This window comes from Lactuca saligna, chromosome 2 (genome assembly GCF_052625555.1).
Source record: "Lactuca saligna cultivar CGN05327 chromosome 2, ASM5262555v1, whole genome shotgun sequence".
NCBI lineage: Eukaryota > Viridiplantae > Streptophyta > Magnoliopsida > Asterales > Asteraceae > Lactuca > Lactuca saligna.
In genome coordinates, this window is record NC_136418.1 from 53,925,451 (window position 1) to 53,946,488 (window position 21,038).

A 21,038-nucleotide genomic window follows, 5' to 3' on the forward strand; every position below is an offset into this window, starting at 1 on the left:
AAAGTATCAAACATACGATACACCTGGTTCAGTCTAACAAGTGGAGACACAGACCCCAGCAGGTACCAAATGAAGGGTACAACTAGTAGAGTCTAAACAGTGAATACAAACCGCAGGCAATATCTAATGAAAGATACGTCTAGCAAGGTCTAGAACGGTGAACACAGTGAATACCGTGAATACAGTGGATTCTGTGAATACAATGGGTAAAGACCCCAGACAGTATTAAATGAAAGATACATCTTGTAAGGTCAAACAGAGATAACAGACCCCAGACAGTATCAAATGAAAGATACATCTTGTAAGGTCAAACAGAGATAACAGACCCCATACAATATCAAATGAAAGATACATCTTGTAAGGTCAAACAGAGATAACAGACCCCAGATAGTATCAAATGAAAGATACATCTTGCAAGGTCAAAACAGTGTGACTCTGAAAATGGTTTAATCAGCATACAGTGTAAATTGCTGACGAAATATCGTTACCTTAAAGCCATGAATTATAAGGCAACCCAGGATACTCGTAACCATACTGACTAGAGTTCTAGACGCCCTACATGCATCTATATAATGTGACATTTGTCACCCCTTGGTTTGGTAGACCGTGGAATGTAGCTAGCAGTCAGGGTGCGGGGTTGTCAATCCCATATAGGCCTATACACACAATGTCCGCTCTCCCTACAGGAGACTCTGGTTACCAACTAGACGAAGGAGAAGGCTGCGTCCCGAAGATGCATCCCAAATAGAGGATAGTGTGTTACTAGGAGGGAGTGGGTTTCTAATGTAAGTGTAGACTAGAGGTAGAGACTCTTAACAGAACTGACTGGAGAATTTCATGTATGTCCATACTCATATACATAGTATATAAGTAATTAACCAAACGACTTTCGGATGGCCACCCGATCCCACCAGACCACATCTCAACGAAGAAAAGGAAATAGGGCGGATGAGCCTTCCTAAGTCTTTCAATCGTTACTTATATGTATCTATGTAAGCACAGACGTACATCTAACTACGACTGAGTGTGTAATAATTGAAGACATATCATCGTGGTGTGAATTCATATAGTGTGGAATAATAGAATCGTAAAGTATAAGTGTATCAAGTATAAGTGATTCTTGTGAAGTAGGAGTGTCTAACGAGTGAAGTAGGAGCGGTCGCAAGTGAAGTAGAAGTGTCGAACAAGTACAAGCGTATCACGAAGTAGAGGCAATAATAAGTGAAGCAAAAGCATATCAAGTATAAGTGAAGTAGAGTCGTTATCAAGTATAAGTGAAGAAGCAATCGTATCACTAAGTAAGAGCGTGAATAAGTATAAGCGTCATCAAGTATAAGCGACTATAGGTATAAGTGAAAGTGTTAAGGAGTCAGAGTATAAAATAAGTATAAGCGAAGTAGTAGTATTTAACAAGTAAAAGTATACGTCAAAAAGGGAAATCTTAATGAAAAGCCTCTATGTACAGAGAAAATCACAAATTGAATTCTTTTGTAAAATATGTTTAAAAACCTTAGAGGATCCTTTATAAACCAATTTAGAATGAATTTGGATAAATCAGTATAAGTAAAAGTTATGAAATAAGTAAAAATCATTATAGTGTCACACTCGGTAAAACAGTGCAAAGTGGTAAAATCTTGTGCATGTGGGTTATCAATCACATGTAATTGACCTGATAACTGGCATGTTTAACATGTATTCCCCCCTATAAAACATTTAAAAGCATTTAAAAGGTTCATTCAGGGGTATGAACTTACCAGGTGTAAGTAGGTCCAACGAGAGTGTTGTTTGGGCGTTCGGTGCCACGTAAGGACTCGAACACACTCAATGACCTATTTAACATATGATAACATATGTTTACAAACAATTAGTACATTTAATGCTAATTACAAAAATATACGCGCTCAAAGGAGCGGAAAACAGTTTTGGTTAAGTGTTTGGGGTCCCGGGTAGCGTTTAAGGGTGCTACGGGTCTCCTATCAGTTGTGGAACTTTGCTAAACTCAAATACCAAGTGTGTGAATGGGTTTAAAGCATTAATATGGCCCATTTTGGAGTTTACGGCCTAACTCAAGGGAGTTTACGGCCGTAAACTCCCAAGGTCATATTCTTGTGTGTTTTATGCTTCTAGCTTGCTCATTGATTTATTCTAAGCACTTTTCCCAAAAGGCATGAGTGGGTTTGAGGCCTCTAAGGGCATGATCTATGAGTTTACAGCCAAGGAACCACTCCTAAAGGAGTTTACGGCCGTAAACTCTAATCCTTAGAGTTTTGGGAAGTTTAAAGCCCCTAATGCCTTTCTAGTGATTTCTAATGAAGTATGATGCTATTTTGGAGGATTAAAACCATCATTTGGGTGGGTTTTGGGGAGTTTACGGCCTAGACAATTTCTTGGTCCGTAAACTCCTTTTTATCCATCCATTTGTTGTGTTTAAGTCCTTAAATCCTTCCTAGCATTTTATAGAAATAGTCTAAGGCCATTTGGGGGACAAAAACCAACATTTTGGGCATGTTTGGGGAGTTTACGGCCTAAGCATGTGCTTGGGACATAAACTCATTTTTGTCCATCATTTTGATGTGTTTAAGTGATCTAAACTCAACGAAATAAGCCCTTAATTTATGTGTTAAGCCCTAGTGTGGTTTGGGAGTGTTTTTGGGACATTTAAACAAGGTTTAGAGGTGTTTATGACCTAAGCATGTGCTTGGGCTGTAAACTCTCTTTTATGCCACAAAATGATTGTTTTAAATGTGCAAACACTCCTAGGCTAATTCTTCTATTTATTTCCAAGCCATTTGGGACAAGTTTGGGTCATTTTGACCTTGTTTTGGGTGTTTACGGCCGAAGGAGATGCATAGGCCATAAACTCCTTTTCCATTGCTTCTAAGTCTGATTATTGGGCTATAAACACACATCAATATGTTTAGAATAACCTAGGGTAAGCGGACTTACAATTTGGAAGCGTTTGGTTGCGGATTCGGGGTGAAAACGGGTCTAGAGAGAGAGTATAGAGAGAGAGTGTAAAAAGTCTCCAATGGACTCCACTCACCCTTACATAGGGTTTTGACTCAGGACACAGTGCAATTCTACCCGATACTGCCGTTAAACGGGGCTTTTGGTCACAGCCGATTTAGTGGTCGTAATAATAAACTAATATTTTCCAAGTAAATGGAAATATGTGTTATGTATATTTATTTCCTTTTATCACGACTTAATGTGACAACCGTCAAATTCTGTTCAATTCAAAGTCAAATAAAGTCAACAAGTCAACTCAACTAACCCTTGTGTACTAGGACTTACGTTCAGTATTTACTAAACAACTCGCTATTCTGATAAGAAAACATAAATCAAAAAGTACGTACAACTAGATCTCTTTAACCTAAAAACTGCGGTAAGTGGCAAGCCAAACCGATAAAACAATGATGCTTACTCATCGGGAGTGTGTAAGATCCTTAAACAAGGCTTAACAGGGTTTACGAACCATGCATTGCGATGCCGGACACTCACAACTGTCCCACATGGAACCTCTCTCAATCGTTTTTACTCTATCTCTCTCTATGTCAAATCTCTCCCAAATCTCTCCAAGTATGTGAAATCTCTCTCAAATATCTCTTTGTATGAGAAATCTCTCCAAGAATTTCAAATCTCTCCCAAATCTCTCCAAGTATGTGAAATCTCTCTCAAATATCTCTGTGTATGAGAAATCTCTCCAAGAATGTCAAATCTCTCCCAAATCTCTCCAAGTATGTGAAATCTCTCTCAAATATCTCTCTGTATGAGAAATCTCTCCAAGAATGTCAAATCTCTCCCAAATCTCTCCAAGTATGTGAAAACTCTCGCAAATATCTCTTTGTATGAGAAATCTCTCCAAGAATGTCAAATCTCTCCCAAATCTCTCCAGGTGTGAGAACTCTCTCCCAAATCTCTCTCAAAAGTTCCCGTAACTTTTTGGGATCATTCGGGTCATTCCGACCCTTAACCGGGTCAAAAACGGCTCAAAACGGGGAGAAAACGAGAAAAATAGGCTTTAGGAACCGAAACCAAGAAGAGAGGCCTATTTGGACCAGAACCGAGCCTCTGTTGGCTGAGGCATGCGAGACCGAGCCTCGGTCTTTGCCCCTCTGAGTCTCTGCTCCTTCTCGCCTTCCGCCTCTCTGTCTCTAGTCGGCCTCTCGGTCTCTGTCGCTTCTCGCACTCTTTGTTCGCCTTCCGCCTCTCTGTCTCTGCTCGCCTACTCTCGGTCTCTGTCTCTCTACTCGCCTCTCTGCTTCTGTTCGCCTCCCGGCCTTCTCACCTCTCGCTTTCTGTCTCTTTCTCTCCTCTCTGTCTTCTCGCGCCTCTCTGTTCTCTCTTCCCACCTCTCGGTCTCTGCTCCCTCTCTTCTCCTCTCTCGTTTTCTGCCCTCTCTCTTCTTCTCTCTCGGTTTATACCCTCCCTCCTCTCGGTTTCAGCATCAGAAGGCCGAACCTCGGCCAGAATTCGGAATTTGGTCACTTTTAGCCCATTTTTGATATTTTTAACATTTTAAGCCCGTTTTTCGTGATTTTAAAGCGGGAATTTCTCCATAAATTTTATTTTAACATAATAAACTCTAAATATTCATAATTTAAACATATTTTGATGAAAATCATTATCTAAATAATAAAAATCAAATGGGTGAATTATTAAAGGTGGAGTGTTGACTTTGCTTTATCCAATGTCACAAGCAACTACCCCACAACCACTCTTTGACTAACCACACCTCCCCACCTTACCTAGGCCACTTCAATGTCCCTTACACTCAATTTACACTCATTCCCACGTTTTTAGAGCTGGAACAAACATCCTCTCTCCTCATTTCTCTCATTTGCCCTCATTTCACTAAGTATCAAACACCACTTTTCTCTCAAACTTTTTCCACTCCAATTTCAAGATTCAATGCTGATTTTCAAGTGTTCTTCCACTCTTAGTAAGTATAATTCATCCCCCTTATGATTATTTCACTTCATTCTACTCAAATCATGAATATCTTACACAAACTCCATCATATTAGCGTTAGAGCTTCGAATCATCAAGGGATTCTTCAAGTGTTCTTGGGTTGAACACTTCTCTTCTTCAACACTTATCTACTGAAATCACTCAGGGTGAGTTCACACCCCTACATTTTCATGTTTTCTCAAGTTTTCATGGGGGGAATACAAGTTAAAACACTAAGAACATAACTAAACTTTTCTAACAGCCTTCATCAGAAAAGTTCAACTCCATTCACGGACTGTTTTGGGCATCTGAAACAATTTTGTTTTCCAAACTGTACAAGTTGAAAATAGTTCAAGTTCTTAGCTTTAAAATGGCTACTTACACATCTCCATACGATTTTTCTACAATTTATGGTGAATTTTACCAAACTGCCTATCATTTCAAACACCAATCCGGACCAGTCTGTGATTATGGACTTTTTCACCCAAATTTGAGGTCATTAAAAATCTTGATAAAAATTATGAGTAAACTAGACACATTTTGTGAACTCTCAGAATTTACGGATCCGGTTTTCGACTTCGTATGATTTTTCTATGATTTTTCTAAAACAATGTTGAAGGACTAAGAATTAATTAACAGCTTCCAACTATCAAAACACTTTGTAACATGTTGAGCAAAGTGTTAAAACTTTGATAACTTCATATATTACATGTATTTCTTGTTATGATATATTTATATAATAGGAAATTACTTGCTGAATTTATAAGAATCCTCCATCATAATCGTTAGTACAAGACAAAACAAGTTAAACATAGCTATATTGTACTATACATTTGACTTCCATAGAATGGGATTCTTAAACACCACAAAGAAATATACTAAACTATAATAGGTATAGTTAGGGTACATATACATTTCAAACATTTTAATAAACTATAATAGGTATAGTTTATGATCATTTACATAACATACTCGTACAAAAAGGGGGGTACAAATACAAAGTACCGGGTTTTTATACAAAAGGGGGTACAAATACAAAGTGTCGGGTTTATATACAAAAAGGGGTACAAATACAAAGTGCCGGTTTTCATACAAAAAGGGGTACAAATACAAAGTGCCGGGTTTATATACAAAAAGGGGTACAAATACAAAGTGTCGGTTTTTTATATAAAAAGGGGTACAAATACAAAGTGCCGGGTCTTTATACAAAAAGGGGTACAGATACAAAGTACCAGGTTCACTTAAGGTAGTTATTATGTTATTAAAACTATATTGCATCTAGAACTGTTAGACTTCAACTATAATCGCTGAGCGTACATGTTTGAGTCTTATAAGAATTTTGTCTCGATTGGCCTACAATTAATGGTGCTTGCCTCATCTCCTGTTCCTCGTTTGGTTGTGGACCTAGGGCAGACCCACTATATTCAACGTTTTATCTAATTTAAACCATATATAACTTATATACGCTGGACGATTATAGAGGAACTCTACGGGTCATTCTAGGGTTCATTAATGCATCATAAAGGAATATTTCTATTCACACTTAACTAAGAAAATATTGGATTTTCTGGAAATCAAACCATATCGATTTTACAAGGAAAACGGTTTCTACTTCAAACAAAACTCTTATGAACTCACCAACTTAATTGTTGACACTTTTTCAAAACTACTTGTATTCTCAGGAAATCAATGAAACAGGCAAACTTCAGCTCTTTGAGGATGGGACGTTAAACCGTCAACAATTTACTTTTGTCATCATAATGTAATTGATTTTTAAACATGTAAACATATACTTTGGTGTAACTCTTTCAATTATATTTATAATGGTTGTATTTACTTTGAGCACTATTATACACATTGTTGTGATACTGTACATGAAGTCCTCCACCCCCGGACGTTTCCGCTATCCTTGGTTTGGGGGTGTGACAGATTGTCAGAGCATTGTTTATAGTGAACTAAGTATATCGAACCACATAAGATATACAAACTATAAACGCATCGGGACTAAGGTCTCTGATTTAAAGTTTTCAAAACAACTATACTTTTAGAAATAAATAGCTTCTTGTTAAAAGTATAAATGCATGCATACATACTAAGGTCAGCATCATTCTAAAACAAAACAAAAGTAATGATTGTTGGATATCACAGGTAAGCTTGGGGATGTATGGTCAGTCTTGGGAGTGGCATAGCCTGATCAACTATGCTGGTCCGAGGAGTGATTAGAATTTGCCCAAGAATGGTTCTGATGTGGCAACAAGTCTAAAAACTTACCAACATTACCACAATGAAATACCATAGGGGTATTTTGGCATTATTATAATTACTTATCTGAGAACAAAATAGATTTTTATCAATAAGTCAATAATTGCTTAGGGGATACATTAAAATTATATGTATCCAGGACGTCATAGACTTAGAATCTGTGGATCTTTGCTTTACTTCCTGTTCTCGTTGGATTGGGGATTTAGAGTTAGGGTCGCTTATTCGAAGGTCTATCCTGTCCCGAATACATATAACTAGTATGCACTAAACAATATGTTGAAGTACCTGATAAAGATCATCGTATAATTAGCTAATTAGTACGTTTGCTTAGTTATTTCTTATATCCCCATTTCTCGCGAAGATATCATGGCTGGATTCCATCCACACGACGACCCGTACTACCCTAACCACGACAATACCAAATGACTCGGAGAGGAGCCAGAGAATGATTACCCAACCCCTGGGAATGGTCACCAAACTGAAGGCTATGCTGATGGTTCTGACCCCGATCCTGAAGTGGAGAACTTAACCCCGATGACTCTTGTTCCAAATCCTAACCCTTGTCCAACTTTTCAAGGCTCGACGCCTCCTTGGGTAGATTGCTTGGAAACCTAGAGCGAAGAACAAGACCAACATATGTCGTTTAATAGAAAACGAAGCTTCTACAACATAAATGAAGGAAGCTCAGCAGATAGAATTTTTCCAATCCTGGTCCGTAGAGTTTCCCGAAACGAGATTCAGGGTAGAACAACTCTCCATAGTATCGCAGAGGTTGATGCAAATACAAGAATACATACGATCCACACCAATCGCCTTGAGCACACTCGTGAAAAATCTAAGAGAGACCACAAAACCTACTAACTCATGAAGTTCATTCATATGGACTTCCTTTATGAATTATATATAAGGCATTCATAAATCAGAGAATAATGCAGGAAAAATCTAATTCTATAACAACTGACTTGTCTTTACTAGTAGAAACTTACCATCTGATCAATTTTTTTTTTTGCAAACTCATGACAGAACGATGCCACCAAGGAAAAGACCCAGACCTTCGAGCAGCACAGCGCCACCTCCTTAGTTTGATCCCGAAATGTTCCAAGCTGAAGTAAAAGCAGCCGTGGTAGCTGCAATGTCACAAATTGGCACAAATAGCACTGGTGGTGCGGGATCTGGAGCCACAAACCCTAACCACGAGGATAGTGCAGTACGCACAAAGGAATGCACTTACAAGGACTTCACAAATGGCAAACCCGATTCCTTCGATGGAAGTGGGGCTGTCCTCGCGCTAATTCAATGGTTCGAGAGAACCGAAGCAATCTTTGAGATTTGTGCTTGCCCCGAAGCGAGCAAAGTCAAGTACGTGACATTCACCTTCATCAGAAGAGCTCTCACTTGGTGGAACGGCAGAGTTAAGTCGCTTACGCTTGCAGTGGCTAACTCGTTAAGTTGGGAGGACTTAAAGAAGATGATGCTGAAGGAATATTGCTCAAGAGGTGAAGTGCAAAAGCTGGAGCAAGAACTATGGAATCTCATAATGGCAGGCTCCGACCTTACAACTTACACCAACCGATTTTGTGATCTAGCACTCTTTTGTCCCGCTATGGTCACCCCGGAAGACAAAAAGTTGGAGTGATACCTCTGGCGATTGTCCCCCGAAATTCAAGATAGCGTGCTGGCCTCAAGACCAACTACCTTCGACAGCGCCAAGGAGTTAGCACAACAACTCATTGACCATCATGCCAACCATGACACTATGACAACCACCCTTACCCAAGAAAGAGGAGGGAACAGCGAAAGAAAGTTTTGGGACAACAAGAAGGACCAATCAGCCCAAGGCCTCGCTAAGAAGCAACAGATCTTTGCTGTTCATGCTGCCACAACCCTCACCATGCCAAATCCCATGAGACCATACGCTGGAACCCTTCCGAAATGCAACAAGTGTAACTTCCATCACACTGGGGCTTGCCGAAAGATGCATTGCAAAAACTGCGACAGAGAGGGGCACATTGTTCGTTTCTGTAAGGCACCAGCACGACCCAGCAACCAGGTCCTTGGCTTTGGAGTAAGCCCAACCTGTTACAAGTGTGGAGAAACGGGACACTTTAAAAGGGAATGCCCAAGAACAAGAGATGTCGGTGGTGGTGGAAGGGTGCTTGCAATCACCGAGGGAGAAATCACCCCGGAACTGCCCGCAAATACCAGTACGTGTTTCTAACATCGACATTTAAATCCCTAATTTCTTTATATGTTAAATCTAGCATCGATTAAAGCATGCATAGTAATAATCATGTGGCATCGGGTAAGTTTTTCCTCACCATAATCAATTTCTTGTACTACGAAAAGTTTCCCCCATCTTTCCTCTAAATTCTTGGATCCCCATTCGAAGTGCAAAATTTCGGGACGAAATTCCCTTTAACGGGAGGATGATGTGACAACCGTCAAATTCTGGTCAATTCAAAGTCAAATAAAGTCAACAAGTCAGCTCAACTAACCCTTGTGTACTAGGACTTACGTTCAGTATTTACTAAACAACTCGCTAATCTGATAAGAAAACATAAATCGAAAAGTACGTACAACTAGATCTCTTTAACCTAAAAATTGCGGTAAGTGGCAAGCCAAACCGATAAAACGATGAGGCTTACTCATCGGGAGTGTGTAAGATCCTTAAACAAGGCTTAACAGGGTTTACGAACCATGCATTGCGATGCCGGACACTCACAATTGTCCCACATGGAACCTCTCTCAATCGTTTTCACTCTATCTCTCTCTATATCAAATCTCTCCCAAATCTCTCCAAGTATGTGAAATCTCTCTCAAATATCTCTTTGTATGAGAAATCTCTCCAAGAATTTCAAATCTCTCCCAAATCTCTCCAAGTATGTAAAATCTCTCTCAAATATCTCTCTATATGAGAAATCTCTCCAAGAATGTCAAATCTCTCCCAAATCTCTCCAAGTATGTGAAATCTCTCTCAAATATCTCTCTGTATGAGAAATCTCTCCAAGAATGACAAATCTCTCCCAAATCTCTCCAAGTATGTGAAAACTCTCGCAAATATCTCTTTGTATGAGAAATCTCTCCAAGAATGTCAAATCTCTCCCAAATCTCTCCAAGTGTGAGAAATCTCTCCCAAATCTCTCTCAAAAGTTCTCGTAACTTTTTGGGATCATTCGGGTCATTCCGACCCTTAACCGGGTCAAAAACGGCTCAAAACGGGGCGAAAACGAGAAAAATAGGCTTTAGGAACCGAAACCAAGAAGAGAGGCCTATTTGGACCAGAACCGAGCCTCTGTTGGCTGAGGCATGCGAGACCGAGCCTCGGTCTTTGCGCCTCTGAGTCTCTGCTCCTTCTCGCCTTCCGCCTCTCTGTCTCTAGTCGGCCTCTCGGTCTCTGTCGCTTCTCGCACTCTCTGTTCGCCTTCCGCCTCTCTGTCTCTGCTCGCCTACTCTCGGTCTCTGTCTCTCTACCCGCCTCTCTGCTTCTGTTCGCCTCTCGGCCTTCTCACCTCTCGGTTTCTATCTCTTTCTCTCCTCTCTGTCTTCTCGCAGCTCTCTGTTCTCTCTTCCCACCTCTCGGTCTCTGCTCCCTCTCTTCTCTTCTCTCGGTTTCTTCTCCCACCTCTCGGTTCCTGCCCTCTCTCTTCTTCCCTCTCGGTTTCTACCCTCCCTCCTCTCGGTTTCTACCCTCCCTCCTCTCGGTTTCAGCATCAGAAGGCCGAACCTCGGCCAGAATTCGGAATTTGGTCACTTTTAGCCCATTTTTGATATTTTTAACATTTTAAGCCCGTTTTTCGTGATTTTAAAGCGGGATTTTCTCCAGAATTTTTTTTTTAACATAATAAACTCTAAATATTCATAATTTAAACATATTTTGATGAAAATCATTATCTAAATAATAAAAATCAAATGGGTGAATTATTAAAGGTGGAGTGTTGACTTTGCCTTATCCAATGTCAAAAGCAACCACCCCACACCCACTCTTTGACTAACCACACCTCCCCACTTTTCCTAGGTCACTTCAATGTCCCTTACACTCAATTTACACTTATTCCCACGTTTTTAGAGCTGGAACAAACATCCTCTCTTCTCATTTCTCTCATTTGCCCTCATTTCACTAAGTATCAAACACCACTTTTCTCTCAAACTTTTTCCACTCCAATTTCGAGATTCAAGGCTGATTTTCAAGTGTTCTTCCACTCTTAGTAAGTATAATTCATCCTCCTTATGATTATTTCACTTCATTCTACTCAAATCATGAATATCTTACACAAACTCCATCATATTAGCGTTAGAGCTTCGAATCTTCAAGTGATTCTTCAAGTGTTCTTGGGTTGAACATTTCTCTTCTTCAACACTTATCTACTGAAATCACTCAAGGTGAGTTCACACCCCTACATTTTCATGTTTTCTCAAGTTTTCAGGGGGGGGGGGGAATACAAGTTAAAACACTAAGAACATAACTAAAATTTTCTAACAGCCTTCATCAGAAAAGTTCAACTCCATTCACCAACTGTTTTGGGCATCTTAAACATTTTTGTTTTCAAAACTGTACAAGGTGCAAATAGTTCAAGTTCTTAGCTTTAAAATGGCTACTTGCACATCTCCATACGATTTTTCTACAATTTATGGTGAATTTTACAAAACTGCCTATCATTTCAAACACCAATCCGGACCAGTCTGTGATTATGGACTTTTTCACCCAAATTTGAGGTCATTAAAAATCTTGATAAAAATTATGAGTAAACTAGACACATTTTGTGAACTCTCAGAATTTACGGATCCGTTTTTCGACTTCGTATGATTTTTCTATGATTTTTCTAAAACAATGTTGAAGGACTAAGAATTAATTAACAGCTTCCAACTATCAAAACACTTTGTAACATGTTGAGCAAAGTGTTAAAACTTTGATAACTTCATATATTACATGTATTTCTTGTTATGATATATTTATATAATAGGAAATTACTTGCTGAATTTATAAGAATCCTCCATCATAATCGTTAGTACAAGACAAAACAAGTTAAACATAGCTATATTGTACTATACATTTGACTTCCATAGAATGGGATTCTTAAACACCACAAAGAAATATACTAAACTATAATAGGTATAGTTAGGGTACATATACATTTCAAACATTTTAATAAACTATAATAGGTATAGTTTATGATCATTTACATAACATACTCGTACAAAAAGGGGGGTACAAATACAAAGTACCGGGTTTTTATACAAAAGGGGGTACAAATACAAAGTGCCGGGTTTATATACAAAAAGGGGTACAAATACAAAGTGCCGGTTTTCATACAAAAAGGGGTACAAATACAAACTGCCGGGTTTATATACAAAAAGGGGTACAAATACAAAGTGTCGGTTTTTTATATAAAAAGGGGTACAAATACAAAGTGCCGGGTCTTTATACAAAAAGGGGTACCGATACAAAGTACCAGGTTCACTTAAGGTAGTTATTATGTTATTAAAACTATATTGCATCTAGAACTGTTAGACTTCAACTATAATCGCTGAGCGTACATGTTTGAGTCTTATAAGAATTTTGTCTCGATTGGCCTACAATTAGTGGTGCTTGCCTCATCTCCTGTTCCTCGTTTGGTTGTGGACCTAGGGCAGACCCACTATATTCAACGTTTTATCTAATTTAAACCATATATAACTTATATACGCTGGACGATTATAGAGGAACTCTACGGGTCATTCTAGGGTTCATTAATGCATCATAAAGGAATATTTCTATTCACACTTAACTAAGAAAATATTGGATTTTCTGGAAATCAAACCATATCGATTTTACAAGGAAAACGGTTTCTACTTCAAACAAAACTCTTATGAACTCACCAACTTAATTGTTGACACTTTTTCAAAACTACTTGTATTCTCAGGAAATCAATGAAACAGGCAAACTTCAGCTCTTTGAGGATGGGACGTTAAACCGTCAACAATTTACTTTTGTCATCATAATGTAATTGATTTTTAAACATGTAAACATATACTTTGGTGTAACTCTTTCAATTATATTTATGATGGTTGTATTTACTTTGAGCACTATTATACACATTGTTGTGATACTATACATGAAGTCCTCCACCCCCGGACGTTTCCGCTATCCTTGGTTTGGGGGTGTGACAGATTAGTATCAGAGCATTGTTTATAGTGAACTAAGTATATCGAACCACATAAGATATACAAACTATAAACGCATCGGGACTAAGGTCTCTGATTTAAAGTTTTCAAAACAACTATACTTTTAGAAATAAATAGCTTCTTGTTAAAAGTATAAATGCATGCATACATACTAAGGTCAGCATCATTCTAAAACAAAACAAAAGTAATGATTGTTGGATATCACAGGTAAGCTTGGGGATGTATGGTCAGTCTTGGGAGTGGCATAGCCTGATCAACTATGCTGGTCCGAGGAGTGATTAGAATTTGACCAAGAATGGTTCTGATGTGGCAACAAGTCTAAAAACTTACCAACATTACCACAATGAAATACCATAGGGGTATTTTGGCATTATTATAATTACTTATCTGAGAACAAAATAGATTTTTATCAATAAGTCAATAATTGCTTAGGGGATACATTAAAATTATATGTATCCAGGACGTCATAGACTTAGAATCTGTGGATCTTTGCTTTACTTCCTGTTCTCGTTGGATTGGGGATTTAGAGTTAGGGTCTCTTATTCGAAGGTCGATCCTGTCCCGAATACATATAACTAGTATGCACTAAACAATATGTTGAAGTACCTGATAAAGATCATCATATAATTAGCTAATTAGTACGTTTGCTTAGTTATTTCTTATATCCCCATTTCTCGCGAAGATATCATGGCTGGATTCCATCCACACGACGACCCGTACTACCCTAACCACGACAATACCAAATGACTCGGAGAGGAGCCAGAGAATGATTACCCAACCCCTGGGAATGGTCACCAAACTGAAGGCTATGCTGATGGTTCTGACCCCGATCCTGAAGTGGAGAACTTAACCCCGATGACTCTTGTTCCAAATCCTAACCCTTGTCCAACTTTTCAAGGCTCGACGCCTCCTTGGGTAGATTGCTTGGAAACCTGGAGCGAAGAACAAGACCAACATATGTCGTTTAATAGAAAACGAAGCTTCTACAACATAAATGAAGGAAGCTCAGCACATAGAATTTTTCCAATCCTGGTCCGTAGAGTTTCCCGAAACGAGATTCAAGGTAGAACAACTCTCCATAGTATCGCAGAGGTTGATGCAAATACAAGAATACATACGATCCGCACCAATCGCCTTGAGCACACTCGTGAAAAATCTAAGAGAGACCACAAGACCTACTAACTCATGAAGTTCATTCATATGGACTTCCTTTATGAATTATATATAAGGCATTCATAAATCAGAGAATAATGCAGGAAAAATCTAATTCTATAACAACTGACTTGTCTTTACTAGTAGAAACTTACCATCTGATCAATTTTTTTTTTTTGCAAACTCATGACAGAACGATGCCACCAAGGAAAAGACCCAGACCTTCGAGCAGCACAGCGCCACCTCCTTAGTTTGATCCCGAAATGTTCCAAGCTGAAGTAAAAGCAGCCGTGGTAGCTGCAATGTCACAAATTGGCACAAATAGCACTGGTGGTGCGGGATCTGGAGCCACAAACCCTAACCACGAGGATAGTGCAGGACGCACAAAGGAATGCACTTACAAGGACTTCACAAATGGCAAACCCAATTCCTTCGATGGAAGTGGGGCTGTCCTCGCGCTAATTCAATGGTTCGAGAGAACCGAAGCAATCTTTGAGATTTGTGCTTGCCCCGAAGCGAGCAAAGTCAAGTACGTGACATTCACCTTCATCAGAAGAGCTCTCACTTGGTGGAACGGCAGAGTTAAGTCGCTTACGCTTGCAGTGGCTAACTCGTTAAGTTGGGAGGACTTAAAGAAGATGATGCTGAAGGAATATTGCTCAAGAGGTGAAGTGCAAAAGCTGGAGCAAGAACTATGGAATCTCAGAATGGCAGGCTCCGACCTTACAACTTACACCAACCGATTTTGTGATCTAGCACTCTTTTGTCCCGCTATGGTCACCCCGGAAGACAAAAAGTTGGAGTGATACCTCTGGCGATTGTCCCCCAAAATTCAAGATAGCGTGCTGGCCTCAAGACCAACTACCTTCGACAGCGCCAAGGAGTTAGCACAACAACTCATTGACCATCATGCCAACCATGACACTATGACAACCACCCTTACCCAAGAAAGAGGAGGGAACAGCGAAAGAAAGTTTTGGGACAACAAGAAGGACCAATCAGCCCAAGGCCTCGCTAAGAAGCAACAGATCTTTGCTGTTCATGCTGCCACAACCCTCACCATGCCAACTCCCATGAGACCATACGCTGGAACCCTTCCGAAATGCAACAAGTGTAACTTCCATCACACTGGGGCTTGCCGAAAGATGCATTGCAAAAACTGCGACAGAGAGGGGCACACTGTTCGTTTCTGTAAGGCACCAGCACGACCCAGCAACCAGGTCCTTGGCTTTGGAGTAAGCCCAACCTGTTACAAGTGTGGAGAAACGGGACACTTTAAAAGGGAATGCCCAAGAACAAGAGATGTCGGTGGTGGTGGAAGGGTGCTTGCAATCACCGAGGGAGAAATCACCCCGGAACTGCCCGCAAATACCAGTACGTGTTTCTAACATCGACATTTAAATCCCTAATTTCTTTATATGTTAAATCTAGCATCGATTAAAGCATGCATAGTAATAATCATGTGGCATCGGGTAAGTTTTTCCTCACCATAATCAATTTCTTGTACTACGAAAAGTTTCCCCCATCTTTCCTCTAAATTCTTGGATCCCCATTCGAAGTGCAAAATTTCGGGACGAAATTCCCTTTAACGGGAGGATGATGTGACAACCGTCAAATTCTGGTCAATTCAAAGTCAAATAAAGTCAACAAGTCAGCTCAACTAACCCTTGTGTACTAGGACTTACGTTCAGTATTTACTAAACAACTCGCTAATCTGATAAGAAAACATAAATCGAAAAGTACGTACAATTAGATCTCTTTAACCTAAAAATTGCGGTAAGTGGCAAGCCAAACCGATAAAACGATGAGGCTTACTCATCGGGAGTGTGTAAGATCCTTAAACAACGCTTAACAGGGTTTACGAACCATGCATTGCGATGTCGGACACTCACAATTGTCCCACATGGAACCTCTCTCAATCGTTTTCACTCTATCTCTCTCTATATCAAATCTCTCCCAAATCTCTCCAAGTATGTGAAATCTCTCTCAAATATCTCTTTGTATGAGAAATCTCTCCAAGAATTTAAAATCTCTCCCAAATCTCTCCAAGTATGTGAAATCTCTCTCAAATATCTCTCTGTATGAGAAATCTCTCCAAGAATGTCAAATCTCTCCCAAATCTCTCCAAGTATGTGAAATCTCTCTCAAATATCTCTCTGTATGAGAAATCTCTCCAAGAATGACAAATCTCTCCCAAATCTCTCCAAGTATGTGAAAACTCTCGCAAATATCTCTTTGTATGAGAAATCTCTCCAAGAATGTCAAATCTCTCCCAAATCTCTCCAAGTGTGAGAAATCTCTCCCAAATCTCTCTCAAAAGTTCTCGTAACTTTTTGGGATCATTCGGGTCATTCCGACCCTTAACCGGGTCAAAAACGGCTCAAAACGGGGCGAAAACGAGAAAAATAGGCTTTAGGAACCGAAACCAAGAAGAGAGGCCTCTTAGGACCAGAACCGAGCCTCTGTTAGCTGAGGCATGCGAGACCGGGCCTCGGTCTCTGCTCCTTCTCGCCTTCTGCCTCTCTGTCTCTACTCGCCTCTCGGTCTCTGTCGCTTCTCGCACTCTCTGTTCGCCTTCCGCCTCTCTGTCTCTGCTCACCTACTCTCGGTCTCTGTCTCTCTACCCGCCTCTCTGCTTCTGTTCGCCTCTCGGCCTTCTCACCTCTCGGTTTCTATCTCTTTCTCTCCTCTCTGTCTTCTCGCGCCTCTCTGTTCTCTCTTCCCACCTCTCGGTCTCTGCTCCCTCTCTTCTCTTCTCTCGGTTTCTTCTCCCACCTCTCGGTTCCTGCTCTCTCTCTTCTTCCCTCTCGGTTTCTACCCTCCCTCCTCTCGGTTTCTACCCTCCCTCCTCTCGGTTTCAGCATCAGAAGGCCGAACCTCGGCCAGAATTCGGAATTTGGTCACTTTTAGCCCATTTTTGATATTTTTAACATTTTAAGCCCGTTTTTCGTGATTTTAAAGCGGGATTTTCTCCAGAAATTTTTTTTTAACATAATAAACTCTAAATATTCATAATTTAAACATTTTTTGATGAAAATCATTATCTAAATAATAAAAATCAAATGGGTGAATTATTAAAGGTGGAGTGTTGACTTTGCCTTATCCAATGTCAAAAGCAACCACCCCACACCCACTCTTTGACTAACCACACCTCCCCACTTTTCCTAGGTCACTTCAATGTCCCTTACACTCAATTTACACTCATTCCCACGTTTTTAGAGCTGGAACAAACATCCTCTCTTCTCATTTCTCTCATTTGCCCTCATTTCACTAAGTATCAAACACCACTTTTCTCTCAAACTTTTTCCACTCCAATTTCGAGATTCAAGTCTGATTTTCAAGTGTTCTTCCACTCTTAGTAAGTATAATTCATCCTCCTTATGATTATTTCACTTCATTCTACTCAAATCATGAATATCTTACACAAACTCCATCATATTAGCGTTAGAGCTTCGAATCTTCAAGTGATTCTTCAAGTGTTCTTGGGTTGAACACTTCTCTTCTTCAACACTTATCTACTGAAATCACTCAAGGTGAGTTCACACCCCTACATTTTCATGTTTTCTCAAGTTTTCAGGGGGGGGGGGGGAATACAAGTTAAAACACTAAGAACATAACTAAAATTTTCTAACAGCCTTCATCAGAAAAGTTCAACTCCATTCACCGACTGTTTTGGGCATCTTAAACATTTTTGTTTTCAAAACTGTACAAGGTGCAAATAGTTCAAGTTCTTAGCTTTAAAATGGCTACTTGCACATCTCCATACGATTTTTCTACAATTTATGGTGAATTTTACAAAACTGCCTATCATTTCAAACACCAATCCGGACCAGTCTGTGATTATGGACTTTTTCACCCAAATTTGAGGTCATTAAAAATCTTGATAAAAATTATGAGTAAACTAGACACATTTTGTGAACTCTCAGAATTTACGGATCTGGTTTTCGACTTCGTATGATTTTTCTATGATTTTTCTAAAACAGTGCTGAAGGACTAAGAATTAATTAACAGCTTCCAACTATCAAAACACTTTGTAACATGTTGAGCAAAGTGTTAAAACTTTGATAACTTCATATATTACATGTATTTCTTGTTATGATATATTTATATAATAGGAAATTACTTGCTGAATTTATAAGAATCCTCCATCATAATCGTTAGTACAAGACAAAACAAGTTAAACATAGCTATATTGTACTATACATTTGACTTCCATAGAATGGGATTCTTAAACACCACAAAGAAATATACTAAACTATAATAGGTATAGTTAGGGTACATATACATTTCAAACATTTTAATAAACTATAATAGGTATAGTTTATGATCATTTACATAACATACTCGTACAAAAAGGGGGGTACAAATACAAAGTACCGGGTTTTTATACAAAAGGGGGTACAAATACAAAGTGCCGGGTTTATATACAAAAAGGGGTACAAATACAAAGTGCCGGTTTTCATACAAAAAGGGGTACAAATACAAAGTGCCGGGTTTATATACAAAAAGGGGTACAAATACAAAGTGTCGGTTTTTTATATAAAAAGGGGTACAGATACAAAGTGTTGGGTCTTTATACAAAAAGGGGGTACCGATACAAAGTACCAGGTTCACTTAAGGTAGTTATTATGTTATTAAAACTATATTGCATCTAGAACTATTAGACTTCAACTATAATCGCTGAGCGTACATGTTTGAGTCTTATAAGAATTTTGTCTCGATTGGCCTAGAATTAGTGGTGCCTCCCTCATCTCCTGTTCCTTGTTTGGTTGTGGACCTAGGGCAGACCCACTATATTCAACGTTTTATCTAATTTAAACGTTATATAACTTATATACGCTGGACGATTATAGAGGACCTCTACGGGTCATTCTAGGGTTCATTAATGCATCATAAAGGAATATTTCTATTCACACTTAACTAAGAAAATATTGGATTTTCTGGAAATCAAACCATATCGATTTTACAAGGAAAACGGTTTCTACTTCAAACAAAACTCTTATGAACTCACCAACTTAATTGTTGACACTTTTTCAAAACTACTTGTATTCTCAGGAAATCAATGAAACAGGCAAACTTCAGCGCTTTGAGGATGGGACGTTAAACCGTCAACAATTTACTTTTGTCATCATAATGTAATTGATTTTTAAACATGTAAACATATACTTTGGTGTAACTTTTTCAATTATATTTATGATGGTTGTATTTACTTTGAGCACTATTATACATGTTGTTGTGATACTGTACATGAAGTCCTCCACCCCCGGACGTTTCCGCCATCCTTGGTTTGGGGGTGTGACACTTAACGGCATATAAAATACACAATTGAAATGTTTATTAAATTTGACGGCTTCTCATTAACGGAATTTTTGAACAGTGGAATATTCCGTTAACGGTAACGGAGAAATGTAATGGGGCAACTTCGGTTGTCACATCATCCCCCCGTTAGTGGGAATTTCATCCCGAAATTCAGATCTAGGCAAGGAAGTAGGTATGAATGGCCAAGTAGAGGTAAGAGAGTACTTCCTATGTGGTTGTCCTTGCATCCCCAAGTGATCTCTGGTATGTGTTTGTCATTTCAACAACCCCTCGCGTACAGGATGCGAATTTTGTCTTGTGTAGCTAGTGGGTTCCAACTGGTGTATCTAGAAGGTTAGGGTTCTCAATGGATTCTATCAAGATGAGCGAGGCACGAATAGTGTTGTCGGGAAATCACATATCAAGTCTAAGAGTGGATAGACTGGTGTGAATCTTGTGGTATATCCGAAGGTAGTAGCGGCTTGAAAAGGGTTGGACCATGTCTCCATGAGGATTTCCGGATGGTCTTACGCTCTCGGAAGGGTAGAGATTTTGTCACACCCCAAAACCGATAACGGCGGAATACGTTTCAGGGTGGATGACGTAGTGTACAGTATCATCACAATTGTATAATAGTAAAAGCAAGAAACATGCAACCATTTCATTTACATAGTAAGTGTATTTACAAGTGTGTTTCGTAATGTTTAACAAACACCAAAAGTAAACAAAATAAGAGATGGGTCTTGTATCATCCATCTTCTCCAAAAGTGCTGCAGTTGTACCTGTCTATCTTTGACCTGAAGATACAAGTTATTTTGAAAAGAATATCAGCATAAAGCTGGTGAGTTCATAAGGATTTTAGTGTGAATACTTGTATAAAAAGCGTTAGAGTCATTAGTATGAAAACTGAAGTTTGAAATCGTAAGTAGTAGTAAAACCTAGAAAATCCCATATTTTCCAGAAAATTTAGTAACGTAACATAGTGAGTTATTCTTAGAGCATATAATAGTGGTGCAACATTCTTTAGTATTAAGTGCTGATTTACTTCGGGATGTTACTTCATCTTTCTCTTAGTATTATAGTGCGATTATAGCGTCTTTCTTAGTATATTCCCAATAGTGTGAGTAATAGCGAATCCCCATGACCTTCACAGTCATGAATAGTGTAGTAGAGTAACAGCATCCCTGGGCCTGAGCGGCTCGGACTGAAGTTAT